Below are 18,303 nucleotides of genomic sequence, written 5' to 3' on the forward strand. Positions count from 1 at the left end.
ACTGCACTGGTCCTGTCTCTATTTAGAATTTAATATCTTGTTCAACATACTTTTGGGCATTCATTTTAATTGCTTCAAAAAGCATTGCATTAAGATATGTATTTTGACCACTGACTTTTTGGTGCCCTTAAATTCTGCGCCCGAGGCGCGTTGCTCACGCCGGGCACTGTGCGAGGTGAGCGGTCAAAGGCTCTCCCGGCTTGGCCTCTCGGATATGAAGGGGTTTGTACTCCCTCCCCAGGACAAAGGGGGCCACTGTAGGTTTCTCTTAGACTGCCGTGGCTGCGAGGCTCTGTGCCTCGCTCTACCTGGTGCACCGGGAGCGCGCCTTTCTAAGGAGTCCCCATGCCCCGACCATCCGGGGATCATCTGGCCCCGGCCGGGCCCCCTCCCCACGCAAGGAAACACCGCCGCCTTCACGCGGGCTTGAACAGAACATCACTTGCAAGAGCCTCTCAGTCGCAAGCAGGTCGGGCCAATTTCGCACTTGTCGCAGGAGCTGGGGAGACGTCCCTGGGCCGCACTGGCCGCGCGCTTCTAGCCTTTGTCTCCCGTGCGCCGGGGTGGCCTCCCGCCAGACCCGACCGGCTCAGAGCTCACGTGGCAAGTAAATAAGTCAAATCCGGGGAGTGGGGGGCAGAATGCTCACGGAACAAAGACTTGCTTTCTGCACCTGACAGTAATCCGTGGTGGCGAAACCTGTAAATCCCGCAGGAGATTCGCAGGGAAGGGGGTGTGGGCGGGCGCGTGTGAGTGATTGTGTGTCCACGTGTGCGTGCCCGCGCCTGCGCGCCCGCGCCGGGGAGGGGCGCCTCCGCTTCGGACTGAAGGGATTAGAGCCGTGAGCCCCAGTAATAAGAACGCGAATGCCTGATTTTGGAAAGAGACTAATTTTTTTTATTAAAAATCCTCTCTCCTCAACTCAGGAATTTGCTGTCAATTGTGTGCGTTTCAGTAAATGAGATTTAAATTTTGTATTTATCCGGATCCTTTTTAAGCACCCTAGATATATTTTTTAAATTTTTGGTATTGTAAGTGTGGGCTTTTGGGAACACAGTTAAATGAATACAATGTGAGGACTACTCTATACCTACCCAACACAGAGAAGATAAAACCTCTCAATTAGTATGCAGGCTGAGGGTGGGGCGCCTAATCGGTGGATACAGGAACTTGTGAAATAGCTTGTCAATAAGATCTTGGAGCAAACAAAGGCATTTAGAAGGAAGACATTGTCTGAATGTCACTTCAAAGTTAATTAACGAAGGCATATCTTCTGGAGTTGGAATGGGATTGCCCAAGGAGAGATATTTTATTTATATTCAGCCATAAACCTCCGGGTGGAAAATATTTAAAAAATTTACTGTGACATGTGAACCCAACTTCTTTTTCATCAGTCAGTCCTTAGACCACGTTATTAGTCACTGTCAGGCCTGATAAAAACCTATGTTCTTGTTTAAGAACATTTCTTACCAATTAGGAAGTTGTGTGACCTGGGAATTTAAAGCCCAGAGGACGCTCCCCAGAGAGGACTGTGGCTTCTATTCTGGTTTTAATGCCAACCTCTGACTCACTGCCCTGTCCCAAGTGCCTGAATGAAACTTGCCTGAAAAATCATTATTGAATTAATCAAGGTGACAAAGGTAAGGAAGGTCCTGTGGGTTCCTCAGGTCTGGTCTGTTGCCAACACGGTGTAATCTGAGCAGGAGAGCTCCCTATCAACCCCATGCCAAGCTTCAGCAGCCTTCTTCCCTCCCGCCCCCAGGCCAGGCGCACTCAAATGCCACAACACAAAGAACAGGCTCAAACTCCTTTCTCTTTCTGTCCCTCCTGTGCTCGCGGAGAGCAAAGCTGGTGGTTTTTGTTTATCTGTTTAGTCAAGCAAGCCATAATGTCCCATGCCAGTTCTTCAGCTTTTCAAAATCAAATTTTGGGAACAAATGCTTCTCCAAATAGAAGATAAAAATGGACCCAGCAGTTTTGTTGTTGTTGTTGTTGTTAATCACTCTAGCTGGGAATACTTCCCTGGTTATCCAACAAACATGTTAAATTCAATGAGGGAAAGAAATGTGTCTATGCCTTCAAATAGTTTATAATCTAGAGATTCTAGTTGGTCTGGTCAGGGTGTGATTGTCATGTTATATTATGGGAGGTAGGATCTAATAAAAGTCATTGGGGAAGAACAAACAAAATATGAGGGGAATTCAGTCAAGAAAGGAATTGAACCATGTTGTGGGATTGGGGAAATGAAAGGAAAATTCCATTGTTCATAAAATACATCTTATCTACTTACATGTTACCCTGGATTTTTTTTTACGGTACTTTTTTTTTTAACTTTTATCCCACCTCTGATACTCATTCTGTCCTTGTGCCTTATATCTTTTCCTTTCATTTGTTAGCTTCTTTCTTCCCCGGTGGTTTTACCTGCTAAAAATAGATAACAATTGGTCTGAAGCTGCAAGGGAGCCAAGATGATGCAAAGGCTCTGTAGAAAATCTATGCCATGGACCATGAGCTGTAGGGCTGTGAGCTGTGAGCTGACCTAGATGCAAGATGACCTAGGTGTGGGCCCAATTCTATATAACTTTCATTGTCACATTAAGCAGGTCAGCTGTTCTATACCTTAATTTTACCATTTGTCAAGCTAGAAAAAAATAATGTAATTATTACTTAGTGGGTTGTTTTTTTCAGGACAACAAAATATCTAAATCATTGTTCCAAGGACACAGCAATAAACATATTTTCCAAATGTTGGAGAATGAGGTCAGAAAAGAGTTTTGGACTTGTGAACTTATTTAGAGAAAAATTCTCACTGAGAAGTAAATATTAAATCACATCATGCATATTCCAAAACTGTTATTGAAAGCAATGAAACAACCCAAAATTAAGACTAACAAAGAAAATCTTGGGCTTTGGAGCATTATTTCTTCATAGATGAAACCGTAAAACCAATTTATAGGCAACCCCTGTGGTGCTGCCTACTTGCTGCCGCAGCCCCAGGTCATCATTATCCACTGCTGTCATCCTGCACACAGGCCTTCCTGCCTAACAAGTGTGAGGAGAGAATGTCCTGAGCCTTTCTGATGTTTCAGCTATTCTTCACCTCCACATCTTGGCCTCAGTGAGGTCTTTTTGTGTAATGGTTGGTAAATTCTCATCATAGGGAAGGGAAATAATCTTTCTCTATCCTCTCAGGTTTGTACCTGGGACCTGCAAATTAAACTCACAAAGACAGGTAAAGAGGAGGAAAAACAAACAATGTTAATTGATGTTTTTTTTTTGTTTGTTTTTTGTTGTTTTTTTTTTACACAGGCACAGGGACTTCACAGAAAAGAAATGAAAACCCAAAGAAGTAGTTAGACCTGGGGGCTTACACGCCATTTTAACAAAGGACAATAAATTGTCAAGAAGTGACTAGACAAAAGAAAGGGAGTTTGGGCTTCTGGAGCTGATAAATTATGGGAAGGTGAGTAGGAAATAAATGGGGGAAACTAATGGGAGGTAAGGGTTATTTAGTAAGGTTATTTGTGCAGACTCATCTTGGTTCCATCGATGTCTCTGGTGATAAAGGTTGTTCTCTTCCTGGTAGGGCAGAAGGAGACACCTGCACAAGGGTAGTTTACGGCCTGCTTTTAGGCAGAGGGGAAGGGTGACAGCTCTTTTTATGTCTGCTTTTTCTAATTGCCTTTAGCTCAGAATAACCCGTATGCCAGAATGGCATATTCTGATCCTCTTTACAACCATATCACAGCTTGACCAAGTGGTTGGCAGTGCAAAAAGAATTGTCAGAATTTCAACTAGAACTTTACTTGAATGAGGAGCAGGTCCCATTCAGCCAACAGTGGCTTTAGAAACTAGTCCTTGAGAAACCCGAGAGTCCTTACTTCTGAATTTTCTGGCAGACAGAAGGAAGGGGCCAAGAACCAACAATTCCTTAATAGTCATCGCTAACGATTTTAGCAAAAACCCAAAGGCCTTTGACACCGCGAGTGTGATCAATTCACTTGAAAGAATGGTTTCTGAAGTCAGGATCGGAACAGCCCCTCCCAGCTGGATGGAATACTCAGATTACCAGCGTCAGAAACAAGTGAGGAGGAGCGAAGGAACTCCACCTTCCACCGCAGGCTCCTCAGTGGGCCGCCATTTAGAGACGATCCCCAGCATGACAGCCACCTGCTCAGGTGCCCCCAGTCCCATGTCTGCCTCGGTCATCCTGCACCAGCATGCTGCTCCTCTGAAGGTGTAAACTTTCCTCTGTGCAATTTAATCTTCTATGTAACCCAGTTTTTGTCTTTTTAAAAAATCATTTGGGTCATCTAGAATCAACATACAAAAGGAATACACCCAAAAGTGCTCTGTTCTTTTCCAGATAAGAATTGTAGTCTCTCTCTCTCCCTTCCTTTTCTGTTGGAATTAGCATAACAATCCCCAGGATTTATTCTCGGAGGGAAATACCTAGGGTCCTTTTTAAGCGGTGATTAATTACATCCTGCTATTTGTCCCATGTATTAGGGGTTAACTAATTAGCCAACTCTATTTTTAATCCATTTCTCTCTCCACCTCCACCCCAACCCTAACTCCCAGTGTCCTGTGTCCTTTATGCCACAGTCTTGAACCTCCCCACCAAGTAACCAGGTGACGAGGTCTGTCCTCTAGGCCACCAATGCCCCTTTTTCAAGGCCCTTTGGATGCCACCCTGAGTCTGAGCCACGTCCTCTCCAGACCTGGGTGTCATTTGGTGCAATGAAAACGCCCACCCTCCCCTGCCTTCCCTCATGATTCTGTGCCTCTGGATCTATTTGTTGTTTCTTCTTATAAGGACACTAATCCCATTTGGAAGGGCTCCACTCTCCTGACCTAATCACCCTCGAAAGGCCCCACTTCCTACCATCACATTGAGGGTTAGGATTTCAACATACAAGTTGTGAGGGGACATAAACATTCCGTCTAGCAAGCTCATTGCTTCTCTACATAGTTTCCCTCATTTTCCACAGCAGATTTAAATAATCTTAGATATTGCAGCAAATTCACATTATAACCCCCGTTCATATTATCTGCCTAGCAATACTGTAAGATCTGCTCTTGGATCTTGACAAACCTTCTACAGTCCTCAGGCCAGAGCGGAGCACAGAAAGCTTGGAACGGAGACCTGGTGATTTATTAATTATTCTGACTGTGCTCAGAAGAAACACCACAAGCCCTTCCATCTCTCCACCCTGCACGCCCCAGCCTCTGTTCCATTTGTGCTCCTCACGTTGTTGCAAACACTAGGTAGGCTTTCCCTGTTCTACCACACACACCACCACTGCTTCTGGCTCTTCTGGCACCGTGTCCTCTCCTCTTATGTGGTGTTGGTGTTTGCTGCTGGTGCCCAGGGAGAAACCCATCTAGAGCCTCAGCCTCTAACTAGTCTGCCACCCCCCCACCTCCCGCCAACTGCCCTGAGGCTTCCTCGCTCCAAGCACCATCCAGGAGCACCGGGTGCTTCCCAGCCCTGTCCCAAACCCGCAGATCCCATCCTCTCCTGTTCTTTGCGGGAACTTCTGACCAGACTAACTGCTTCTGCCCAACTGAAACGCACAAGGGCAGTCACACTGAAAGGCGCTGATGTGTCCAGATGACTATTCAGAGCAGAACCCGAGCGAAAGGGTACGCTTCCTGGCCTGCGGCATAAACACCACATGTATTTTTCCCTTTCGGAGGGCTATTTTTCACGCTTGAAATGAAGTGTGGTCAGAATGTATTCTCGTCTAGAATCTTAGGTCAGTCAGGCAGAGGTTTGTCCTTCTCGTGTTTTGTACATGTGAATAAAAAGAGTAAACAAAGCCTGCTGTTCAATATTTTACACATATGTCAGAGGTGCAATTCTAGAGCGGACTGCTTTGGGAGTTTTTGTGGTTGGTTTAAGGGTTATGTTATGAAAAACACAGAAGAAATAGTTTCTAAAAATGATCAGGATTTCCACTTGGAAGTTATCAAGTTTGAAGAATAATAAACCACAGAATGCTAAAAATGTAGATTTTTTTTTTTCGGTCTTATTTATGAGGGCTCCTGTTTTTGTGCCTTCTTTCCAATGGACAGAAGAATTGAGAAAAATGTTGGGGACGGGTTAAACCTCCCCTGTGGGACAGCTCTGGTAAAGACCCTTTCCCAAGGCCTTGCACTGCAGAGATGTGTGGTGTGTGTGCGCGCACACACACATACACTTACATACATAAATGCATGTATACATATACATGCATACACATACATCTGTGTATAACATTTACGTTTTCTTCTTGAAACATCTATTTCCCCCCTCCCCCTCTATACTTGGGCTCATTTTTGTAAACCCACTTTATTCCTCTCCCAGCCCTTGCAATTCAAAGGGGTTTTCTCACCCTCCCCCACACCCCCTTTGTGTGAGTGTTAACTCATCTTCACTTGTGACAGGATGTATTCAAATTAAATGTTCAAAAAATTCAGAGACTGATTTTCTTCCACCTCCAGTCTGGGTTTTCTTGCTGTCAATGCATCACCAGTTATCAGTTTGGAAGGATGGCAGCAGTGATGATTGACAGGTGGGAATGGGGAGGACTAGGGAGGCATCTTTCGTTTCCCTGTGATCATTACAGAAGAAAAGCAGTTGCTCAAATGTAGGCCACAGGGGAAGTGCCTGGCCCCCCACCCAGCCAGTGCCTGAAGGTCAACTGTGCCTGCAGTCAGGGAGGTCAGCATCTGTCCACCTGACACCCTCCTGCACTCCTGCAGGTCCTGCTTTGAGGGGAGGTGGAGGTTGCCATGACCATCACAATGGAAAGATAGTTGACAAAGGCATATGTCATGTGCTGAGTTTTGTAGCCATAGTATACCGTTAGTTAAGGGGTTCTGTGGACACCAGCAATTGCTCAGCCTCCCTGCCAGCCTCCTGGATGAGGCTCCACTCTGAAGATAACTCAGTGTGAACTTCCTGCAGAGGGTCTCGAAAACAAAGAATGTTTCGTGAATGGGGACTGGTCTTAGTTTGCTCAGGCTGCCATGGCAAAGGATCATAGACTGGTGGATAAAACAACAGAAATGTCTTGTCCCACAGTTCTGGAGGCCAGAGTCTGAGATCAAGGGGGTGGCAAGAGTGCTTTCTCCTGAGGACTCGCTCCTTGGTTTGAGATGGTGGCCTTCTCTCTGTGTCCTCAATGCCCTTCTTCTCTTCTGTGTCCTAATTTCCTCAGGGCACCAGTCATATTGGATTAGGGCCCCCCCCCCCTAAAGTCCTCATTTTAACTTAACTACCTCTTTAAAGACAATGGCTTTACATCATATTCTGAGGAACGGGTGAGTTAGAACTTTAGGATATGAATTTTGGTGACATACCAGAACTTTCCCCAGAAAGAGACCCGAACCCCCTCACCATTGTTCTTCCTGACATTCTGTCCTCAGGGGCTAGTTTTGGGGAGTGGACAGAGCTTAGGTTCTGGAGTCAGCCAAAGCTGGATTTGGACCCCAGCTTGGCCATTTCTAGCAGTGTGACCATAGGTGGGTTTCTTAATATCTCTGAGCCCTGGTTTCCCTGGCTGTGAAACAGATGAAACGCACACACCTCAGGGCAAGCCTGAGGATTCAGTGAGATGACATGAAAGCACCTGGCGTGGTACCTGACTCAATACCCAATTCCCCTACCTTGTCTCTTGAGTTCACTTCTCTGAAGTCCCCAAGGACATGCCCATCCAGAGATCAGACGGATGCATTGATTTTTGATGGGTCAATCCCTTATGCCCACCTCATGACATCTCGGAACCTCCAGGAAAGGATCTTGGTCTCCTGGGGCCCTTCCTAGTCCCCTCATGCACAGCTGAGCCTGCTTTGTACTCCTGGACCCTCCCCACAGCAGCTCCTTCCCTGCTGGGCTGAGGGTGGGGGAGGCCTAGGGATCCTTGTCTCTAAGGGCATTACCCTAAGACAACCAGGGGGAAGGATGGGAGTGGGACCAAGGCAAAAGCCTCTTGCACTAGTTGTTAGCTTCCAGTGACAAGCCGTTTCCCAGGCTCAGGGATGACCGATGGCTTGTCAGGAGAGTCAGAAGCAATTGCTAAGAGCAGTTGCAGAGAGCAAAGAAGGGGAAGAAGACGGGAGGGTGCCAGATTCGCTGGGAGAGCTTGGCTCTCCTTGCTGTAGATGGCAGTGTGTGGAGGATGTCCCTGAGGACAGGGATGGAGTTTCTCAATCAGAGGATTGTTACAGGGCTGCCGGAGTCAGTGCCTTCCAAGGGCCACCCCCACACCTCTCCCACGCTCACCATCCACTGAGGTCGGCGCTCTGGTGGGCAGCACCCTCTGGCAGATGAATGAAGAGAAAGAAGAGGTCAGTCATGTGAAGGGCTTTGCATGGAGGCAGCTGGCCCTTGGGTGCCTTTTCCCCACCCTTTCTCTGCTCGTTCCCATCTTCTCCAGAAGGTGCGAAAGGGGAAGGGGTTGCAGAGAAGCAAGCTTGTTTTGCTTGGCAGGGAAGCTGCGTTGGACTCAATTGGGTATTGTGGACTCAGAAGCAGCCCCTTTTTTCCCAATGCAACAGAAAATGACACAGGTTAAATAAGCGCTGCCCATTCCATAGCTGAGTGTCTGCCAGAAGCTTTGCTGAGGAGTGGGGGAGGAAAGATTGAGTAAAAAGGGGGCTTCCCAGCCTCCCCTAGCATATCCATTAAGACACACATGTCTCTTAGCCCACTGTCCTTCCACCAATCCTGGCTTTGTGACTGGCACCCTTCCCCACCAGCTGGTAGGCCCAAGGTTCGTTTAGTAGCCTCACCTTGGGTCTGGCCTCTCACCATGATTTCAGCTCCAAACCTCACCTGGGCTTAGCCAGGGGTGGGCAAACTTTTTGACTCGAGGGCCACAATGGGTTCTTAAACTGGACCAGAGGGCCAGAACAAAAGCATGGATGGAGTGTTTGTATGAACTAATATAAATTCAAAGTAAAGGAGCGGAGGGGAGAGCAAGAGAACCGGATAGAACAGCCGGATCCGGCCTGCGGGCCGTAGTTTGCCCAAGGCTGGAGGCTCTTGCTGGCTGGATCTTGTTTCCCTTGGCTGGGTCTGGTGGTAGGGCTCGAAGCTGCTCATTGAACCCCCACCTCCTAGATGGAAGGTTAATCCCCCTGGTGGCCCTAAAGACCTTGAACTCCCAGAGTGACCACCTCTGCATGTCAGTGCCAGCTTGTGTGTGTGTGTGGGGGGGGGGGGGGGGGTGTTGGAGCAACCACATTGTCCACTGACAACTGGAATTTGCACTTCCTGCCTTTCCCTCCACCTCCACCCATTGGCCAGCCAAACCACAGTGACAGGCTGGTGGCCTCCTGGCTGAGTCCCCAAGCCTTAGGATCTGGGAGAGTGTCAACATAGGAGATACACACAGCAGTGGATGTTAGACTCACCATGGCCTCACCTAGAGTTGTCTGTGACTTCTCGTGCCCTCTTCTTGGACCACCTCCCTGGCAGCCTGCTCTAGTCTTTCTGCCTTTACTACCTCTCACCTGGATATTACACCAGCCTCCTAACTTGACCCCCGCCTCTTCTTGCTACACGCTACTGCTGGATCGATCTTCTTAAACACAGCTGGGCATATTTTCTGATTACAAATGTTTGATGACTCTATTGCCGGCCACATTCAAGGGCTCCACAGTGGAACCTCTACCTCCTCTCCCAACATCTCTGACCCCTCATCTGTGATCACCCTTTGGCCTGTGTCTTCCCCAGATCAGCTCTCTATTTTCTTTCCTGAGTGCTTCCACTCACACTGTTCTCTCTGCCCCAAATGCCCTTCTCCTGGCTCTCTTGAGACGTCTGAGAAAGATCTCGCCAAGCTTTCAGCATGCACATGTGAATGTGTCCTCTGTGCAATCCCCAGCTCACTCCCACAAGGGCCTTAGGCAACCCATCCTGGATCTGCTTGAGAATTGCCCCACGTCCAAGTGATGCAAAACCAGAATAATCACCCATCTCAAGGGAGACTTCAAACTTCACTTTTGAATCAATTGGAAATTTAGACAAAAGTTCTTTTCCACATTAGCTCTGTCCCTTTCACTTTCAGTTCACGGAGACTCACTGACCTTTCTTAAACGATGTGATTCTCCTTCCCTGGCAAGCAATAAATTCATGTCTATGCATTTAGACTACCCTGGTTCTCCTTGTTCCATGGCAAAATAAAATTCATGTTTTTTTTATTTTCCAGCCCCAAATAATCCTCTTCCATTTGAACTCTGTCATCATTTTGTCTATTCTCTTAAAGTACTTCCTTATCTTTTTTTATTCATTCACTAAACAGACATCCACGCATTATTGTTATACCAAGCACTGTTATTTACACTGGGTTATGGTCATGAACAAAACAGACAAGAAAAGATAAAAAACCCTGACCTCATGGAGTTTACATCATCTGCAGGTAGAGACAGACAACAAATAAAAAAAAAGTAACATATATAGTATGTTAGATGTTGAGTATAGGTCATGGACAAAAATAACAAAGGGATAGAGAGAGATACAGAGCCTGGGAGGATGGTAAAAATTTAAAATAAGAAGGTCTTAGAAATGTGACCCAAGCTGGTTTGGATATGCTTGACTCTTAAGACCTTTTGGGTAAGTAATGGAAGCTACTAAGTTTGAGGTAGTGAGGGTTGGCCACTCCCCCATAATGTCACTATCAGGGAATAATCAAAGCACATTTCCAAACAGATTCTGCTTATGAGGTTTATTAACCAAATAATTGTTATTGAAGCAGGTCCCAACTTGTTCACATAACCTATTCTGAATTCCCATGGACCTGTCCACATTTCTGAGGTTCTGTGCCTCCTCGTTGGAATCACGCACCACAAATGCTTTCAAATCAACATCTGGTTATGGGACTGAGTAGAGAACAAGTCTCTCCTGATGGGCACAGGGCCAGGTTACAAGCTTTCTGAACAAAACATCCTTCCTACATTCTATCTGTTATTTTCACATTTGGTGATTTTTACACCCCACTTACATAAGAGCAGGGAGTGGCCCGAAGTCTCTAAATGATAATAGCCAACTACTGGAGGCCATTCACAGAAATCATTTTTTAATTTTACCAAAGAAAGCCAATTCTTAATTCTCAGTACATTACTTAACATGTTTCTAGTTTCACCAATAAAGACCTATTTTTTTAGTTTAGTGTGCTAATTAAAGTGTTGATTGTTACTTGAGATGTGGATGGATAACAGAAGCTCCCAGAATAGCAGTTTCAGAGTACGGTTCTTCTGGTAGAATGCCAGCCAAGCACTCTTGGTTGCAAGTTAACTGACCATCTCTAGAATTAAAACTCAAATTAGCTGGCACATGCTGACAATACTGAAGTATTTTAAAGTAGATTACTAATGTCATAACAGGTGTTGAGGGAAGACCTCACAGGAAGAATGACTTATCGGAAGGCTTGAAGGTGGTGGAGGGGTGAGCCATGCATCCTTTGGGAAGCATTGCAGGCTGAAGGAAGAATAAGTGAACATACCTGTGGCAGGAGTGTGCCTGGCCTGGGTGAGGAACAGCAAGGAGGCTAGTGTGGCTGAAGCTGAGTCAATGAGGGAGGGAGAGAACAATGGCAGATGGTGCCAGGAAGGAAAGAGGATCAGATCACATGGAGCTTTGCAGGCCCTGGGAAGTGAGAAGGGAGCCGCTGGAGAGCTTTGCAGGGGAATGACGTGATCTGGAGTAGGCTTTCACAGAACCAATGAAGTCACCTCGTTGAGAATAGGCTTGGGGGGGACAAAGGCCAAAGGCAGGAGACTGGTTAGGGATCTATTGAAATAATCAAAGTGAGACTGGCAAGGGTGATCAGAAGTGGTTGGATTCTGTATATACACAGAAGGTAGAACAGCAAAATTTGGTAATGGGTTGGAGATGGAGTATGTGAGAAAGAAAAAACTCAAAGTTGGGCTGAGCAGCCAGAAGGTTGGAGTTGCAGTTCACTGAGATGGGGAAGACTGCAGGAGAAGAAGGTGTTGGGGGTGGGTAGGTCAGGAGTTCAGTTTAACAAGTTTGAAAGGTAGAGTAGTGATATGGAGTATCACTACTGGATATAGGAACCTTACATTCAAGACAGAAGGTTAGACAGGAGTTATATACATTTGGGAGTAATCAACACAAAGATGGTGCTTAAAGCCATGACTCTGAGTGAGACAGAAAGGAAAGAGAAGAGGTCCAAGGACCAAGCTCTGCGACTCTCCGCATTAAGAGGTCAGGAAGACCAGGAGCAACTAGCAAAGGAGTCTGAGAAGGAGCTACCAGCAACATTGGAGGACCACCAGGAGATTGTGTGTCCTGGAAACCAGGGGAAGAAATGGCCAAGGAGGAGGAGCCATCAACTGTGAGGATGAAAAGAGATCTGACCACTGGGTTTAACAACCTGGAGATCATTGGTACCCTGTTGTTGAGAAGTGGTCCATGTGAGCAGTTGTTTGGGTGGATTCAAGAGAGAATGGGGAAAGCTGAATCGGTGGTGGTGAGTATAAACTGCTGGTGGTGAGAAAAATGTGAAATAAGTCCCTTTAGGGTGTTGGTGTTATTGGCACTAGGTTAATTCCATATTTCTTTTTTTTTTTTAAATATATTTTTATTGATTTCAGAGAGGAAGGGAGAGGGAGAGATAGAAACATCACTGATGAGTGAGAATCATTGATCGGCTGCCTCCTGCACACCCCCTGGTGGGGATTGAGACTGCAACCCGGGCATGTGTCCTTGACCGCAGTCGAACCTGGGACCCTTCAGTTCCCAGGCCAATGCTCTATCCACTGAGCAAACTGGCTAGGGCAATCCCCTATTTCTTGGCCATCTAATTCAGGCCGGGGAAGGGTGTCAAAAGAACAAAGCTGGAGCCATGCCTTCCCCTGGGAGTATCCATCCAGTAGAAGAAATTATTTTACAAACAGTGGCAGGTATTCTAATAATGGAAAGCACTAAGTTTGTGGGAGCAGAAAGAGGCGAGACAAACTTTGGGGAAGTTGAGGGAAGTGGCATCTGATCTGGTCTTGAAGGAAAGGTGGGGGTTGCCAAGCAGAGGGGGGAAGAGAGCTGTTCTCAGAAGAAGGAAGAGAGTTGTCAAGGTGTGAGGGTGAGCTATCTGGGAGGTGTGCAGTGAGGATGGTAGGAGCTGAGTTTGTTAAGGTTGTAGACCACACTGATAACGACTTTGTGTGGAACTGGAACTTTTATTCCATGGGTAATAGGAAACACGGCCCGTTTCTAACTCTTGGAGTGACAGCGTTGGTTTGTATTTTGGTAGGAGACGCCTGGGGTTGTAGGTAGGGACCGGAGGCAGCGAGGCCACCAGGAGTCTTTGCAGCCGTCTAGACAAGAAGCAGAGGGGCCCAGGGGAGGGCCATGCTGTGAGGAAGTCAGGAGGGGAAGGATGCGGTGAAAGCCACAGGACCGAGGGAGTGCCTCTTGAGATGGGGACTGGGGAAAGCCAGGCACGAATGACTCAAAGGTTTCTGGCTCAAACTGAGCAGATGGGTTGATTAATCTTTTCGTCTCCATGGTACTTCACACATAATAGATTGTGAAAAATATTCCTTTGGTTGTTTGAACTCAAATACGAAAAGCCTAAAAGAGTTTTGAAATCAGTTTGTAAGAAATCAGCCCTCCAACCTACCCCACCCCCATCCCCCCACCCCACGTGCACACACACTGTTGGTGGTGTGCAGTGAGTGTAACTGGTACCTACGAGCGAGGCCGTACACTGAGCTGCTCACTTTGCTCCTCACATCTCCCTGAGGAGCAAAGGCAACCACGTGGAGTAAAAACTATTGACGATGTGTGACACAAAGCATTACCCGTGTGATGCAGAGGAGACTGCGATGGGAGTTCAAACAAGAGGAGGAACTCATGAGACTTCCCGTTAGGCCCTGAAGGGTAGGCAGGATGAGGACAGGTGTGGTAATAATTAAAAATATTTATCAAGCATTTGCTGCATGCCATGAGGTGTTTTAGGTGCTATAGTAATCCCGTTCACCGGTGGGTCCTGCGATTGCGCCCAATTCACAGAGGAGGACAGCTGAGGGCACACTTCTCAAGGTTCCCTGGTAGGAACTCCAAAGGAAATGCCAGAATTGTGACTCAGGTGTCTGGCTCCAGGGTCCTGCTTCTGAGCCTCCTCCCTGGTGGGTACAGGTGGAGGGGGATGGAAATAGCACTAAAGGGGATTCAGGTGTCATTCTGGGGTGCAGTGAATGTCCTCCACTGGCCCAAAGTAGCTGTGCCGGGCAAAGAAGGAGGTGAGCTTTGCCAGGCTGATAGGGGGACAGCTTTGATAGCAGCTCTCAACACCTGAGCACCCCCTTCCCTGCCCCTGACAGTTGACAGTCAATGGGAGGTGCTTTCAGAGCATAGCAAGGAAGCTCTGGGGGGGGGGGGGGGCGGGGTATGATGGGGGGAAGCAGAAGCAGGAGCCAAGAGGGGCTGCAGTTAAGGGACCACAATCACCAGACCCAAAACCCAGGGTGAGGAGTGGGGAGCAGGGTGAGACCCAACCATGGGCTTAGCAAACAACTTAGGGGCAAGAGGCTGGGGTGGAAGCCACCCCTGCAAAGAGGGCTCCCGGGCCTGGCTGTGTGGGGAGGGGCTTCCTCTCAGCCCCTGAGGGGCCTGAGTTCTTCAAGGTGTGAGTTTGTCTCCCAAACACAGTGAATGAAGCTTTGTGCGGGGCAGGTTCTTTCCCTCCTTTTCATTACATCCTCTGGAGTTGAAGGAAGACAAGAAGCCCAGGAATAGTCAGTATGGGGGAGCACTGAGCAGGCCTTTGATTCCCCATCTTCTGTCTCTTACATAACCATCCTGCTCGGCTTCCGGCCTCTTCAGCTCAGGGCTCTGTGTGCATGTCTGTGTGTTTCTGCTGCAAGTGACTGCCAAGAGGGGCCACCGGCCTGCATCATGGCCTCTGCAGCTCAGCGCTGAAGGCGGAGCGCCTGACTCACCCCAGCCTTGAGCTCTGCAGAGCAGCTGGCCAGCTGCCTGGCCCGGTCTCTCAGCCACCTCCGATGGCAGAGGTGCCTGTCCAGCTGCTCTCCACTGGCAGGCCCTGCTGCTGGGGGAGAAGACCCCCAACTAGTATTGAAGTAAACATGAAGCAGTGTTACCCACTCGTGCTACAAATACTTCATGACTCCCAAATGGGTCAGCTCTGCTCTAGGCAGTGGAGGCACAGCCGTAAACAAAACCAAGGGTTCACCTTCTGCTGGATGAATGAATGAAGTTAACCAGATTCTTAAGAATTCTAACCTGAAGATGGTGATGATGGGCATTCATCATCTTGTGAGTGTGGTCCCCACCTCTGCCTCCTCCCCCAACCTTGTCCTGCCTCCTGGTCCAGGTCACCTTGGGGATTGGCACAGATTACAGGCAAGGCTCAGATTAGTTTCAGGCCTGAGGACCTCTTCTCCTACCTTCATAAACTCCCAGACCGGCCTGCAGAAGACACATGGCTTCCCTGAAACCCCCTTTGGGGCAGGACTTGCAAGGGAAGACTTGAGAATTGTTCGGCCCCATGGTGACAGAGGCAACTCAGAAAGATCCCCCAGTGATTGCTCAGGGACAACTCCTATTCAATTTGAGTTTAGGTTGGCTCAAACTGCAGGTCCCGGGACACACAATTATGAGCATAACTAGGCCCTGGTGGATTTGGAGACAATTATATTCGGGAACCCACATTCTCCAGTTCCCCTGCTTCCTGTTGGAAATCCAAGCTGGCAGACTGCAGGGGAGAGGACCTGGAGGAAGCTGCGCGCAGCTGGTGCATTCAGGTGCAGCGTGCCATGTGCTCCGTCATATCACATTACCTGGACAGTGCCTAATGGCAGATGAGGATACAAACCACAAACTGAGGGCGGTGGAATCATGCCAGGCATTTCATCTATCCAGTATTCCTTCTTTTGGCCACAGCATCAGGATGTCCCTCAGTCCTGGTGGGATTGTCAAACAAGCTGCCTGCTTGCCATGGATACAACCACCAAGCTGGCCTATCAGACTCCTGCTCTTGAGCAGACGTGAGGTCGCTGGAACTGATTTGTCCCACTGGGCCTGTTGATATGATTTTGCCACTCATGTCCCAGGTGGCCCTGGCTCCCGTCCTTTTAGAGTTTGATTATTCAATTCTCTTCCTTATTCTGGGAACTGCCTTATGTCTGTCCAAGATGTTTGTTTTCTTGCCTAGATTAGCCAGAGTTGTTTTCTGTTGCTGGCAATCTCAGAACCCTACATGATAGGAAAGCTAATCTGTGGCTTGTCCTTGGACCTGATCCTGCACAGGGTGCACAGGGAGAGGTAACATACAACCAGTCAGGCTCACAGGGTCCTTAGGGCCCCTCGTTCCCCAGTGATGTGCAGCTTGGAGAGAGGAGGGTTCTGTTGGCAGAGCCACCCCGCTGCACTGTGATGTCCATGGGATAGCTGGCCTGTCCCCAGCTTCTGCAATGTGGTAAGTGTTGCCATGAAGAACATTCCTTCATGGGCCACACTTTCCAGAATATTCCCTTTACTTTGCCTGAGTCCTCAATGGAGAGAAGAGAGGTCCTCTCAGCAATCCCCCAGCATGCAGCCCAGCCACCCAGCTCTGACTCTTTACTAGGTCAGACTCCAAGTGGGCAGCCTCCCCCCTTGCTCTTCTCTCTGCCAGATTAGCTCACCCCTGGAGCTAGGTCAGTGCTAGGGGACAAGGCGAATGCAAAACAGAGAGGAAGGAAGCAGACCAACCTACTGGCTGCAGCTCTGCTGCTGGCAGGAACACAGTCAGCCTCTGCTCAGTGTTGCATCTCCACTGGCAACTCCTAGTCAGTGTTCCTTGAATGGTAGTTCTCAAGTGAACCTGCTCCAAAAGAGGGTGGGCTGTCTAGGGGCCCTCCTTTTTCTCTGAACTTCCACCCTTCCACGTGCCTCTCTGGCTGGTGCACTCATCATTTTAGTTTCGTGATATGCTGGCCCAGGAGGTAGTAAGCACTCTCCTTCAATGTGTTCAAGTCGAATTTGGAAGCCATCTAATGGATGTTTTAAGGGGATCCAAGTTTAAGATGAAAAGTTGGGTTAAATGAACTCTCAGATCCCTTCTAACTTAGGGTTTAATTATTCTATGTCTTGCTTTTCAACTTTTAAAATATTTTTATTGTGGATTTTTTAAGCATACAGAAAAGTATACAAGTAATACAATAACTAACAAATACAGATGTAACCGCTAAGTAATTGTCAAATTTTAACTTTCTGTCACATTTGTTCTTGATGCCAATAAACTCTGTGCAGATTTTTAAAAATAAATATTGATTAAGGTATAACTTACATATAATGAAGTACATAGGTTTTAAATATACAGTGTAGTGAGTTTTGACAACTGTGCATCTGTATAACCACCATCCCAGATAAAATATAGAATTTTCTTTATATGTTTTTTCTAGTCTCGCTCCCCCCTGCCAGAGGCAATCATTGTCCTGATTTCTCTCACCATGGATTAGTTTTTCCTGTTCTCGAACTTTATATAAAAGAATCAAATAGAATGAACTTGTTGGTGCCCGAATTTTGCTCTTATATTTTGGGAATTCTTCCATGATGCTGCAAGTATCCGTAGTTCATTTCTTTTTATTTCTGAGTAATATTCCATTAGATGAATATACCATAATTTATCTACTCACCCAATAATGAACCTTTGGATAACACATTTACCCCAAATAAATGAAAACATGATGTCCACAAAAAGAACTGTGCAAGTATACCCATAGCAGCTTTTCTCATAATAGCCCCAAACTGGAAACAACCCAATTGGGCATTCTATTTTTATGTGGCCATCTTCCCTCCCGGCAATGAGGACAGGATGCTTACCTGATTCATCTGCGTAACCTCACAGTGTTTCAAACATAGGAGATGAATCAGGAAGTCTTTGTTGAATGGATGAAAGGCAGCGGAGGACGCAGAGTTCTCAGTTCAAGAGCTGAGGGGGAAGGACCAGCCCTGGTCAGCTCCCCAGAAGTAAGACAGAATATCAGCAGGGAAAATGTCAGAGTTAGTTCATACGAGAGCCTCAGTGCTAAACACAGAGCCTGGAACAGGAGTGTTCAGAACATGTATGTTGAATAAGTATAGAGGAGTAAACAGGATGTTGAGTGTTGACACCACTAGGTCCTCTTGCTTTTGGACTTCCTAGCTTCCAGAGCACCCTGGTTTTCCAGAAAGACATACCTCCCAGGATAGAGGGAGAAATGGACAGTGTCAAACAGGGAGAAAGATCTAGGGGAGTGCTCTGAAGATAAGGAGGAGGAGCTTAGAGTTTCTGGGGAAAAGTTAGA

Source organism: Plecotus auritus (assembly GCF_963455305.1).
Source record: "Plecotus auritus genome assembly, chromosome: 3".
In the NCBI taxonomy this organism is placed as follows: Eukaryota; Metazoa; Chordata; class Mammalia; order Chiroptera; family Vespertilionidae; genus Plecotus; species Plecotus auritus.